Raw genomic sequence first — 6,249 nt, 5'->3', positions numbered from 1 at the left:
AACAACAAAGATTTATAACCTCAGACACCCTATACAGGGTGCCTATGAATCGGAACTAACTCAATGAAACAAAAAAGTAGTGATCTCAGGGACATTAGCAATGTCTGGTGATATTTTTAGAGTCTCTTAATGGCACAAGGAGTCCTGGTGTGGTGCTGTAGGATAAACACTGAATTGCAAGGTTGGTTTGAGCTGCGAGGTCAGCAGTTCAAACTCACCAGCCACTCCTAGTATCACTGTCAGTTTGTTGTACTGTGGTGGCTTGCATGTTGCTGTGATTCTGGAAGCTATGCCACAGGTATTTTAAGTAGCAACAGGGTTAACTATAGTGGACAGGTTTCATATGAGGTTCCAGAAGACAGACTAGGAAAAAGGAGAGACAAACCATTTCCAAATATTTAGTCACTGAAAATCATGTGAATAGTAGTGGAGTACTGTCAGATAGCACCAGAATATTTAAACATGATGAACAGTACCACGATATTTTCAGATATAGTGTGGGAAGATGAGCCCTTCAAGTTGGAATGCACTCAAAATATGCGTGGGAAATAGCTGCCTCATCAAAGTAGAGTTGACTATGATGATGCAAATGGAGCAAAGTTTTCAAGACCTTCATTTGCTGATGGGGCACAATGCAGAAAGAGCTGTCAACATTCACTAATAGTCAGAACATGGAATAGAAGAAGTATAAATCTAGGAAAATTGAAAATTATCAAAACTTGAATGGAATGCATAAACATCAATATCCTAGGCACTGTTGTTTTTTCCTACGTGCCATCCAGTCATTTCTGACCCATGGCGACCTTGTATGGGTCTTGGAGGAGTGGCTGTGAGCTTGAATGGCCGACCTTGTGGTTCAAACTGACTTTGCAACAAACCAACTTCTTCAATCTTCAGAAATTGATCAAACATGCAAACAATCTGAATTGATCATTACTGGTGATTGGAAACAAAGAAGAAGGATCAGTAGTTGGAAAATATGGCCTTAGTGATAGAAATTATGCTGGAAATTGCATGATAGAATTTGGCAAGACTACTGATTCTTCATTGCAAATACCTCTTTTAAACAACAGAAAAAAGATGACTATACACTTGGACCTCACTAGATGGAATACACAGAAATCAAACTGACTACATCTATGGAAAGAGACAGTGGAAGAGCTCCAATACCATCAGCCAAAACAAGGTCAAGGGCAGATTGTGGAACAGATCATCAATTGCTCACATACACGTTCAGGCTGAAGCTGAAAAAAATTGAAACAAGCCCACAAGAGCCAAAATATGACCTTAAATGTATCCCATCTAAATTTAGAGATTATCTGAAGAACACATTTTGATGCATTAGATACTAGTGACCAAAAGCAAGAAGAGTTGTGGGATGCCATCAAGAATATCACACAGGAAGAAAGCAAAAGGTCATTAAGAACACAAGAAAGAAGGAAAAGACTAAAATGGTTGTCAGGAGAGATTCTGAAACTTGCTGTCCAGTATAGAGATGCTAAAGCAAATGGAAGAAATGAGGAGCAAAGATGTCAACTTGAGGACTAAAGGTGCGCCTGACCCAAGCCATGATATTTTTAATAACCTCTAATGCTTGCGAAGGAGTCCTGGTGTGGTGCTGTGGGTTCATGCGCCCAACTGCAAAGCCATTTGAACTGCAAGGTCGGCAGTTCAAGCTCACCAGCTGCTCCTTGGAAACCCTCTACAGGGTTGCTATGGGTTGGAACCGACTCAACGGCACTTCACACCAACAATGCTTGTGAAAGTCTGATAGTGAATCAGGAAAATCATAGAAGAATTGATGCATTTGAGTTATGGTGTCAGAGGAGAATATTAAAAGTACCATAGACTGCCAAAAGAACAGACCAATCTGTGTTGGAAGAAGTCAACCAGGGTGCTTCTTAGAAGCCAGGATAGACAGACTTAGTGAGAAGATCAAAGACCACAGCCTCAAGTAAGAGTTATACCTCAAAGTAAAGGGAACAAAAATCCTCATGCCTTAACCAATAAGCAGTCCCTGGAGAAGAATATCATGTTTGGTAGAGTGGAGGGTCAGAGAAAAAGAGGGAGACCCCCGACTAGTTGGATTGCACTGTGGCCACAGCAATGGGCTCAAAGGTAGCAACAATAGTGAGACTGGCGCAGGGCCCGGCAGTTTCCTTCGGTTGTGCATAGGGTTGCTATGAGTTGGAACTGACTCTAAGGCACTTAACAGCAACAACAACAGTGGCATAAGCACCGGACTGCTTACCACAAGGCTGGCAGTTCGAGCTCAGCAGCAGCTCCACAGTAGAAACACAAGGCTTTCTGCTCTTGAAAAAAAAAAAAAAAGATTTACAGCCTCAGAAATTTGATACAGGTTGCTCTGAGTCAGAACTGACAAGGTGGCACAAACAATTTGTGTAGCTCTGGTAGCGTAGTGGTTACGAATCGGGCTGCTAATCTCATAGTCAGCAGTTGAAAACTACCAGCTGTTCTGCGGGAGAAAGAGGAGTCCTTCTGCTTCCATAAAGATTTACAGCCTCAGAAACCCTACGCAGGGTCACTATGAGTTGGTAAACGACTCCACGGTGCATAACAACAACAACCACTAACCTAAAGGTTGGAAGTTCAAACCTGCCCTGAGGCACATCAAAAGATACTTCAGTTTTCAAAAGGTCACAGCCTTGAAAACCCTGTGGAGCAGTTCCACTCTGCATACATGGGGTCACCATGAGGCAGAATTAACTCAAAGGCAGTGGGTTTTTGGTTTGGAGATATTCTTGGTCTTCACATTTGGGGGAGAGGCAGTCACTGACATCTAGAGGTTTGTACATAGTTTCCATCAAATCAATTCTAGCTCATGGTGACCGCATGTGTGCAGACTAGAACTGTTCATAGGATTTTTAGCCTGTGAACTTCAAGGAGCAAATCACCAGGTTCATATTTTGATGGGCCTTTTGCTGTTGTTAGATGTCCTCAAGTCGGTTCTGACTCGGCTATCCTATGAACAGAATGAAACGCTGCCTACTCCTGTGCCACCCTCATAGCTCTTGTTGTGCTTGAACCCATTGCTACCACTACTGTGCCAATCCACACATTGGGTGTCTTCCTCTTTTTTCGCTGATGCTTCCCTTTACCAAAGATGATGTACTTCTCCAGGGAATGATCCCTCCTGATAATATGTCCAAAGTATGAGAAGTGTCACCATCCCTGGTTTTAAGGAGCATCCAGGTTATTCTTCTTTCAACACAGATTTGTTTGTTCTTCTGGCAGTCCGTGATCCCTTCAGTGTTCTTCTCTAATACCATAGCTCAAATGCATTGATTCTTCTACATCCATCCTTATTTATTGTCCAACTTTCACATACAACCAAAGCTTGATTGCATGGACAATGGTGGGGACTGCACTCAAGAGGCTGAGGCTGATGGCTGAGTACAAACAATTAACATTGAATGCTCTGGAAGGAATTGTGGTAGGTCCCATGAATGAAGATATTCTTTTTTTTTTTTTTTTTTTAATGGGAGGCCCACACATGAGCCCAGAAGACACCTGTTTTGAGTTTTCCCTGACATTCTGAAGTTTTCACTAGATTAGCCCTTAAGTCCCCCAAAGATGAAGTTTACCTGTGAGATGCTTTATCCCAACATCTATGTAATGGGAGGATCCACATCTCCATCCTGCACCCCCCACCCCACAGGTTACTAAAGCAGTGCAAAATGGTGGAGCCTTGTGCAAAGTTTGGAAAAGATCCTGCCATTGGTGGTGAGCATGCTGGTAGAGTCCAACAAGACAGGTGCCAAAGTGGATACTTCCAAAATGTGGCAGGAATAGTGACAGCTTACTGACATTGGAAAATGTTCCTGTCAAAGATGGTGCAGGCTAATTGTCTAAGTTGTCAGCACCATCTCTCCAGACCAAAGAACTGCTGATTTCTGCAGCTAATGACGCCCTCATAGAGCATGTGGCTCAGGGAGCCCCTGCCGCTGAGCAGTGTCGAGGGTTTGCATATGCCAATCTCTCATTGTCTTAGAATCCAAAATTCTCCTTCCAAAGATATGTTCCCTGAAGCAGAGATAGAGGGGAGAGGCCAGCCAGCTCTGGGCAGATAACGCCTGCCCCCTCTGTGCCCTACGAGGAACCCAGAGCATTGGTTTCGTTTCTTCATATTTGACAAGCAGCTGTTTTCTTATAATCTAGGTAAATCACTTCATTTCTTGTGTATTATAAACTGTCCTACTTTTAGGAAATAAACACTAAAATTGTGGATTAATGAAAAACGGAGTACATAAAGAAAAGTATATGCTGGCCATAAGGACCAATGGTTCTTTTCTGACCTTATTTATTTATGAGACCCAAATGCTAATGTCTCAGATTCCTGGTGTGGTGCTGTAGGATCAACACTGGACTGCAAACCACAAGGTCAGCAGTTCAAACCCACTAGCTGCTCCTTGGAAACCCTATAAAAGGTCACTATGAGTTGGAACCAACTAGACAGCACTTAACAACAACAACAACAACAACATACTTATGTCTCAGCTATGAGGGAGTTGTTAGAGCAGACACAGGGGAGATGCAGTTTCAGTGAACTTTTTTTTTTCTGGGTTGACAGAGGCTTTCCTTTCCCAATCGAAACATGGGCAGTTGTAAGGTTTTGTACATTGTGGTTGCACATGGAACTGTAACAAACAAGATAAAGTCATTCACCCCTTGGTTGCAGGGACTGTCACTAGTGTGGAGCATAATGGAGGGCCTTATCATAACCAGGGTTGTGGAAGGTGGTCTCAGGAAGGTGGCTGTAATCACTGTTGTGGATGGAGCCTGCTGCTCGGAGCCCCAGGCATCTGCAGTGCCCAGGGCAGTTCTCAGCGTTAATGGTCTGTCACCTGCAGGACCTTGTGCTTGGCTGCAGCCCTGACTGCATGCAGTAGGAATCTCGGTGTTTGAACTAAGAGGTGGTCTACAAGACACACAGTAGATTTCACTCTACACTACCCATTTCCTTTCCTCCCACAGTGTAACCAATGGCTGTGGTCTGTTTAACTAAGAACACACACAATTTCATGGTGTTCACACTTAACTGGTTAAAGGGGCCCTATTTTACGCTTCTGCGAAAACCATGTGGTTTCCTTCTCAGGAGGGAACTGTTGAAAGTTTGAAGTTCAATTCAGTGTCATATTTGGAAGAGGTAGGGAACGGTGAGGTATTGTGTCTAACTAGTGTTTTCAGGAATGTGAAACAAGGTGCAGACTTTGTAAACAGTGCAGCAGTAGTTGTGCTGGTAGACCAGGTGTGGAAGTGGGAAATGTGTTAGGGGTGGACCTCCGTGAGGTATTCACCAAGTTCCAAGGATACCGGGACAGGAGAGCAACAGTATCCTTGCAAAACCAAGTATTTTCCCCCCATAACCATTGTTTGTTATAAAGGAGAACCCTCCTCCTTGTGGTGGGCTTATCGGTAGGATTTCTGGTAGCAAGCACCCGCACCTGGGCCTCCAAACTTCCTGGATTAGCAGCGACAAGGACCAGCTACCAGCAGGGTCTGATAGTACTGGATGAGGATGCCTTTGATCTCTTTCTTGGAAACCTCATTGACATATTTCTGGTAATAGACAACTAAGGCTTTGGAGATGGACTGGCGGATTACATAAATCTGGGCCATGTGACCACCACCTTTCACACCGAAGGTCCACACCAGAAAATAGCTCTTTGCCCAGGAGGAGAGCAGATTCCAGTACCCTGTACTGCAAGGTGCGTGGCTCAATCATCTCCAAGGGTTGCCCTTTCACCATGATGAGGCCATTGCCCTTTTGCAGTGCGTCATTGCTATGGCAGCTTTCTTGCGCACGAAGTCTTGCACCGACTGCAGTGGACCCTTAGGCCGCATGGCTGGTGGTTTAGATGAGAGGTCCTCACCGTGCGGTGCAGCAACCAGAATAGGAAGACACCAAAACAAAGTGTTTTCATATGCTTGTATTTATTAAGCCAAGAAAAAATATCCTATTTCCGTGGTATCCTTATTCTGTGGTGGAATTCAATTAGTTGTTGTTAGGCTCCATCAAGTTGGTATCGACTCATAGCGACTTTATGCACAGCAGAATGAAACACTGCTGGTTCCTGGGCCAACCTCACTATTGTTGCCACGCTTCAGCCCATTGATGCTGCCACTTGGCCGATCCATCTTGGTGGGGGTCTCCCTTTTTTTCTCTGACCCTCCACATTACCAAACATGATATCCTTCTTCAGCAACTGGTCCCTTCTGACAATATGT

The 6,249-nt window shown here is 44.1% G+C and overlaps 1 pseudogene; it reads right to left on the bottom strand.

Moving 5' to 3' along the window:
* Positions 1 to 5,430: 5,430 nt before the first annotated feature.
* LOC102817773 lies at positions 5,431 to 5,865 on the bottom strand (annotated as a pseudogene).
* Between the last annotated feature and the right edge of the window lie 384 nt (positions 5,866 to 6,249).

This window comes from Chrysochloris asiatica, unplaced genomic scaffold (assembly GCF_000296735.1).
Source record: "Chrysochloris asiatica unplaced genomic scaffold, ChrAsi1.0 scaffold00082, whole genome shotgun sequence".
NCBI lineage: Eukaryota > Metazoa > Chordata > Mammalia > Afrosoricida > Chrysochloridae > Chrysochloris > Chrysochloris asiatica.
This window is presented reverse-complemented; position numbering and strand designations above follow the sequence as displayed.